The sequence below is a fragment of the Aegilops tauschii genome, chromosome 1 (genome assembly GCF_002575655.3).
Source record: "Aegilops tauschii subsp. strangulata cultivar AL8/78 chromosome 1, Aet v6.0, whole genome shotgun sequence".
In the NCBI taxonomy this organism is placed as follows: domain Eukaryota; kingdom Viridiplantae; phylum Streptophyta; class Magnoliopsida; order Poales; family Poaceae; genus Aegilops; species Aegilops tauschii.
In genome coordinates, this window is record NC_053035.3 from 392581874 (window position 1) to 392590248 (window position 8375).

Genomic DNA, 8375 nt, shown 5'->3' on the forward strand with positions numbered 1-8375 from the left:
CTGCTGGATTTTGTCAAGATCTTATATATCGGAATGTTTAGTTATGATCTGAACATAATTATCGGCTTGCTGTGATGCTTTCGATCTCTGGAGAATTTATATATAAAGGTGGTGATTTCATGCACATTGAAAGACCGTATATATTGTACTAGAATTAACCGTTCAGCTATTGCTCTTTCGACATACTCTTTTTTCAGACCTCAACTGTTTTCAATCTTCATGTCTACTTAGGCACTAACACATGGAGAAAAACGTTTAACCAATCGGTGGCGTAATAAGCACCAGGATTTTCTCAGTTCTCATGACATTTGTTTGAGGACAATAACGATGGAAGGATATGCATCCAACCAGGCAAGCAGAAGCTTTGTCACATTCTTCCTGTTGAATGCGAGGTTACTATTGTCCATGAGGCTTAAGTTTTTCAGCAAGAGACTTCTCATGGACGGACATATTGAACAGCAAAAAAAGAAGTTTCAGGTGGACAAATGGGCTTCTGAACATGCTCGGCTTCTATTAACAACTTGTAGTCATCCTCCAGTAAATTTTTTTGCACATGATGTTGATTTTATGGATTAGACCGATCCATTTGTTTGTGACTGCGAAAAAGAGTGGTTGGATTAGATGTTATTGCCATGTTCAATCTGAGTTTTGTCTAAATTTGATGAACAATTAATCCTTGGGCTTTTTGTGCCATTTGTAAGCTTGAGTTGCATGTTGTTGCCCTCGTACCCCCCTCCGCCTGCCACTACACTGCTGCACCTTCCACGGCTCCTATTCGTTCCCGTTCGAGGCCTCACCATCGTTCTCCGACTTGGTTCGCTCGCTGTGCCCGCCGCCGTCTGGCGTTGTCAACGTGGTCAACAACCGAGAGGAATCAGGAGATGACTGTACGTGGAGAGGCTGACAGTAGGGACCCACCAGGGTCATTGCATTACGCAAGCAGGTGCCTCGTTATTACAAGCCAAAAAAATACTTCCTCCTAATTGTTTGACAACTAGGTCCCATGCCATTGTCAATGTAGTCAATAAACAAGAAAATTACACAACGAGCGGATAACACCAGGGACGCAGCAGCTCGCCCAGTTGTATTTTAGTTTTAGAGACGGAGCTCAACTGCGCGCTGTGCGGGGGCTGTGGGCCCACACTTAAGCTTTTATTTAAGCACATGACGAGCCTAGTTGATATCTTTTTTATTTCTGAAAATGGCTAGCTCAGTTCTCTTTTTTTGGAGAATACCCAACCGAGGCCTACTTGCTTTTCTCAGTCCTGGTGGGCTGCAAATCTTTCAAGACGAGGAGGGAAGTAGTAAGAAATGAGCTTCCCCGGAAAATAGGCTATAAGTTGTAAGAAATGGGATGTAAATTTTTAAACCAAAGCCAACCGGCAATTACATTAAAATATTGTTTTTTCAGGATTTCTCTACTCTTATAAAAAGCAGAGTTGGTGATGGTGGTGTGCCTGCCATCCTGCAACATAGGCCGTCCGATCTATATCTAACAGATAGGAAGGAAACTATGACAATTTACCCGCACTCCTCTCCACATTTGCAGATACGGCCTTCCCTCGTTCATCCTTTTCTCCCACAAGATAAACTGCTCATACAAATGCATCTTCATGTTCTGTGCAACGCACGAGCATCTTGCTAGTAAATATTTTAAATTTCATTCTTTTTTTGCGGAGATTCTTTTTGAATTTTATTTTGATATATTTTTAAAAAAATTATTTTTAACGTGACTTGAAATTTCGTGATTAAAAGAGTTCGGACCCCACAAAATATGCAAAATTTCGTTGAATTTTTTAGCAATGCCTAGAATATATGGTTTGTAATGCTAATAAAAAGAATATGGGCTTCAAAATATCCTTAAGAATTAGCAAATGGGCTATAAATTATTGAAAATAATGGCTAATGGGTTGTATGCTGTTTTCCACAGATTTGGAGGCTGACTTCTGGGCCTACTAGGTTGATGATGACGCTCTACTAAAAAAAGGTTGATGATGACGTTGTCCTATAAAAATTTTGACGCGTACGCAAGGCTTTGTCAACTTAGTCAACACAGAGCAGTGACTGTTGGATGTCCATCCAACGGCCGCCGTGCTTCTTCAATCTCTGATCTTCCTGCTCCAGCCGCCCAAACCAGCGCCGGCGGGACTGCCTGCATCCTCCTCCGGCCGGCTGTGCTGCCGCCAGGCCATCCCTCTACCCACCCGCACATCCTATTATTTTCCGGTGACGTCAACCTCACCCTGCAGCCAACCAGTCAGCGCTCATACTCCCCTCGGCGTGGGCAGCCACTGCCGCGTCTTCCCCGGCTCTGTGTCGTCCCCTTCCTAGGCCTTGCCATCGTCCATCGCCCTGGTGCTCTCGGTGCTGTATGGTCAACATGTTCAACAAACGACATCCATCAGAAGTGGACTGTACGTGGAGAGGCCGACAGCTGGGTCCAGGGCCGCACACAAGGAAATGCCTCCTTATTACACGCAAAATAATGATTCCTCCATCTGACAGCAGGGACCCACCGGACAGGCCACTGTATTTCACGAAAAAAGTTTCCCCCTGACTGCTGGGACCCACCAGCTACATCTTCGCACGGAAGGAAGTGCCTCACAGTCGGGACCCACCTGGTCAAAGCGTACGTAGCATTGTCATTATGGTCGCGAACGTGTACGTACATACGATCGGTTTGTCTGCAGGCTGCAGCAATGAACCGTGGCCGTGTAAGGAAGGGCATGTGTCGTAGTATAGGCACGCATGTGTCGTAGTAGAGGCGCACACGTAGCATGTACACGTATGTACAGCCAGGGTGCAAGAAAGTAAATACGGCCACGTACGTACATATGGGCGGGGTCTCGAACGCCTACTCGCGCATACGTTCCACCAGGGCTCGTGTACATGGAGAGGCAGCGACGGCGTCCTGTTCATCGGTAGCCAACCGGCTGGGTCGGAACAGAGAAACTGCGTTGTCATGTTCATCGGGAGGCAACGGAACGTGTGCTGTTCATCGGGAGCCAACCGGCTTGGACGGAACAGCCGACCGAAACGAGTCCTGGCGTACTAGACGGAAACGCCAATCGAAACGAGGCCTAGCATGCCGCAGAACGGAGGAAACGACCTTGTGTTCAACCGGCCACAGTCGGAACGGGATCCTGTTCATCGGGAGGGGTGTGGCGTACCGCAAAACGGAGGAAACGAACTTCTCTTGGACCTCCTACGGTCGAAACGGGGTCCTGTTGATCGGGGGGTGTGGCGTACCACAGAATGGAGGAAACGGACTTGTGTTGGCGCGCTACGGTCGAAATGGGGGCCCTGTTGATCGGGAGGGGTGTGGCGTACCGAAAAACAGGACTCGACAGGCTACTGTTCATCTCCACCGTCGACCTCCTCCAGCCTCCACGGGCTACTGTTCATCCACCATCGACCTCCTCCAGCCTCCACCTGCGACTGTTCATCCACGGCCTCCTGTTCATCCAGCCTCCACCACGCGCTCCTCCACCGGCTACTGTTCAACCAGCCCTCCACCGACTACTATTCAACCAGCTGTCCACGGGGTCCTGTTCATCCAGCCCTCCATGAGGTCCTGTTCATCCACCCCCAACCGGCTCGATCTATCGGGGTCCTGTTCATCCAGCGGCAACACCACGGGGTCCTGTTCATCCAACCCCCCACTGGGAACTGTTCATCCAGCCCCCCAACAACGCTCACTGTTCATCAAGGGAAGGAGGCAGCAGGTTCGATCGTCTTCAGTTAGCAGCAGTGTAGCGAGGAATCGCTCGATCGGGTTCAGTTAACAGTCAGGGATCGGTCGATCACTCGGGTTCTGTAACGCGTAGCCTGCAGTGCAATCGCTCGGGTTCAGTAAGAGCCCAACGCCTCGCACCCCCGCGCGTACGTGTACGAGAGAAACGCGCATCGCTCGACCCCCGACCACCCACCGTAACCGGTAACTCCCTGATATTTTCCTCACCCTCGCTTCTACCACGGTTTTTTCCGTCATGGACGCCCAAAGAATGTCATGCAGCTGCGTCTCCGGCCCGCCCAGGACGAAAAGCCCATTTTCTATCATGATTTTTTGTCATAGAAGTAGGAGCCCACCACATCTATGATGATACGAGTTTTGTGACAATTATCGTCATAGAAGTGTCATAAGCATGACAGAAAAAAAATCATTCGGCCCAAAATGTCATGGATGTGTCTATTTTTTGTAGTGTATGTGGGTGGACTGGTGCATAGGTGTTGTTCTTACTTGGACAAACCTCCTACTTATGATTAACCCCCTCGCAAGCATCCGCAACTACGAGAAAAGTATCAAGAATAAATTCTAACCATAGCATTGAACTTTTGGATCCAAATCAGTCCCTTACTGAATAGCGCATAAACTAGGGTTTAAGCTTCTGTCACTCTCGCAACCCATCATCTAATAAATACTCCACAATGCATTCCCATAGGCCCAAATATGGTGAAGTGTCATGTAGTCGACGTTCACATGACACCACTAAGGGAATCACAACATACATACCATCAAAATATCAAACACATATAAAATTCACATGATTACTTGCAACATGATTTCTCCCATGACCTCAAGAACAGAAATAACTACTCACAAATGATAATCATGCTCAAGATCAGAGGGGTATTAAATAGCATAATGGATCTGAACATATAATCTTCCACCAAATAAACCATATAGTGATCAACTACAAGATGTAATCAACACTACTAGTCACCCACAAGTACCAATCTATAGTTCCGGTACAAAGATTGAACACAAGATATGAACTAGGGTTTGAGAGGAGATGGTGCTGTTGAAGATGTTGATGGAGATATCCCTCCCGAATATGGGAGAGTTGTTGGTGATGATGATGACGATGATTTCCCCCTCCGGGAGGGAAGTTCCCCCGACGGAATCGCTCCGCCGGAGGGTAAAAGTGCTCCTGCCCAAGTTCCGCCTCAAGACGGCGGCGCTCCGTCCCCAAAGTCCTCTCCTTATTTTTTCTAGGTCAAAATGACTTATATACCAGAAGATGGGCACCGGAGGTGGGCTGGGCTGTGCACAACCCAGGAGGGCGCGCCCTGGTGTCTTGTGCTCACCAGGTAGCCCCCTCCGGTAGTTATTTGCTCTAGTATTTCTTATATATTCCATAAAATTTCCTCGTGAAGTTTCAGCTCATTTGGAGTTGTGCAGAATAGGTGGCTTGACGTCGCTTTTCAGGTCCAGATTTCCAGCTGTCGGAATTCTCCCTCTTTGTGTGTACCTTGCATATTATGAGAGAAAAGGCAATAGGAATAATCCAAAAAGCATTATTATGATAAAAACAATATAAATAACAATAGGAAAACATGATGCCAAATGGACGTATCAACTCCCCCAAGCTTTGACCTCGCCTGTCCTCAAGCGAAAACCGAAATCGAAAAACATGTCCACATGCTTAGAGAGAGAGGTGTCGATAAAAAAATTACGGACATAGAAGTATCATGTAAATTATTATAACAGCAAAAAACTTGAACATAAGACTTTTATCATAGAACTTCATATACTTCTCATGAACAAGTAACAATTCATCCCAATATCGAAGTATAAAGCATAAACTCTATTGGAAACCAACAAACTATGTTGTCAGTCAACTTTGCAACTACAATTCATCATCTTTTCACGAAGGGTCACGTATCGGAGCCTTTTTGGCAAGTCCACATACTCAACCATCATATAGTCTTCTATGATTGCTAACACTCACCGCATACATATGAGCCAAATGTTTCAACCGGACACATAGAAAGATAGGGGCTTATAGTTTCGCCTCCCAACATACTCACCTCGAGGGTGATGTCAACAATAATAACTCATGCTACCCATATCCAACTGGATATATGTGCCTAGATCTTTCCTCACCACATGATGCTTGCCAAAAGAGAAAATAAAAAGGAATAGAGAGAAGAACATTGACTCATGCATAAAACTAAATACATAAAAGTAAAAGATAGGCCCTTCGCAGAGGGAAGCAGAGGTTGCCATGCGCTTATTTGTTTGTATGCTCAATCCCTTAGTGCAAAAGAACGTCATGTTATATTGCCCCTTATGATAGCAACCTTTATTATGCAGTCTGTCGCTTTTATTCTTTGCCATCACAAGTTTGTACAACGCTCAATTTTCTCTTACACTTTTAGAAGCATTTTTTATTACCTTATTGCACCGATGAAAACTACTTGAAGGATCTTACTCAATCCATAGGTAGGTATGGTGAACTCTCAAAATAAGATTTGGGTTTAAGGGTTTTGGATGCACAAGTAGTATCTCTACTTGGTGCGGAATTTTTGGCTAGCAAAGATGGGGGGCAAGCACCACATGTTGAAGGATCTATGACAATATAACTTCTATGTGGATATGAACAAACATAAATCATTACATTGTCTTCCTTGTCCAACGTCAACAATTTTGGCACATGATATTTTGATGGGGGCTCACAATCACAAAAGATTTCCAAGATAGTGTATTTGCATGTGAATCTTCTCTTCCCTTATTAATTCTTTCATGAATTGCATCATTTACCAATGCTATGTTTGTCAATCTCCAATAAAATTTTCTACTTATACTCTTCCTTATGTGATGTCATTACTTACCATAAGATTAGCATATGATCTTTTTCATTTATTTCCTTTCTTTTTATTGAACATGAAAGTAAAGAAAACAAAACTCAAACTAAACTTTATTATATATCGCGCACACGATTACAAGGATAGATCAGTAAGCAAACACTCGAAAAGAAAGGATTGAACTAAACTTTTTATTCATTTAAAGCAAAAGATGATTATGGATCGAACTAAGATAAGTAAAAGCAAAAGATAGTGGAGGTGATACGATACCGGGGCACCTCCCGCAAGCCAAGGGGAGTGCCCATAGCCGATACTCAATTTTATTTTGGTGATGAAGAAGGAGGTGGTGGTGATGAAGTGGTAGCGATCTTGTTCTCAGGTTTCCATGGCAGAGGCTCACCATCATAAGAGGAAGAGTGAGTCTCTTGGGTCCTGCAACTAGCAGCCAAACTCATACCTTTAAACCTTGCCTCATATTCAAAGACTTGGTTTTGAAGGTCGTAGATCTGGCTCTGGAGGAAGTTGATTTGCTCTTGAAGGAGAAGACGATGTCCTTCATGGACTTGCCATCCACCTTGAGATCACGGGTGTAGTCCACGATCATGAGGTGATTGGCATTGAGTCCACATTCCACCATCCCCTTGCACCGGAAGACATCCTGCTCCATAGCTTCAAGCCTGGCCTCCATAGATCCAGTCCCCTTGGGGCCTTGCACATCGCGGATGTGCAACACCCCCTCACGCATATGAATAGCTTGAGGGTGCTGCATCACCTCCCGCAAATATGGGTTGATGACGTTCTCGAAGAACTTGTCCTTGGAGGATTTTGGAGCGGCCATGGTGGATTAGATCTGTCAGAAAACAGCAAGGAGAATAAAATAGGAGATTTCTCCACGATACGAAGGTCAGTAGGTTCGGGGGTGGGGGTATATAAAGATTTTTTTTATCTTGGGAAACAAGCAAATGGAAGAAAAATGGAGTCCAGGAGGTACCCGAGGTGGGCACAACCCTCCTGGGTGCGCCTGGCCCTGGTGTCTTGTGCCCACCAGGGTCACCTTCCTGATAGTTTCTTATTTTCCTAATTTTTTAAATATTCCAAAACTAACAAAATATATTTTTGCAGATTTTTTGGAGTCCGTTTACTTACTGTATCATGTACCTCCTCTTTTTAACGATTCTGGAGTGTTCCGGAAGCTTTCCTTTATGTGTTCTTCCGGTGTCATAGTTAGGATAATATTTCTTTCAACATTAATGGGAGTACCTGAGATATAATGATATATTCATTGCCCATTAACAACCTTTGGGTTAGTACCTTCCGTGTTATTTATTTTGATAGCTCTAGATCGATAAACCTCCTCGATAACATAGGGTCCTTCCCATTTGGAGAGGTGTTTTCCTGCAAAGAATCAGAAACGAGAGTTGTACAAAAGAACATATTGTCCAGCCTTGAACTCACGCTTTTGGATTCCTTTATCATGCCATCTTTTAACTTTTTCTTTAAATAACTTGGCATTTTCATAAGCTTGGGTTCTCCATTCATCTAATGAGTTAATATCAAATAACCTCTTCTCACCAGCAAGTTTGAAATCATAGATGATTTCTTTAATTGCCCAATAAGCTTTATGTTCTAACTCAAGAGGCAAATGACAAGCTTTTCCATAAACCATTTTGTAAGGAGACATGCCCATAGGATTTTTATATGTTGTCCTATAAGCCCAAACTGCATCATCTAATTTCTTAGACCAATTCTTCTGGGACCTAGTCTTTTGTAAAATTAATTTTATTCTC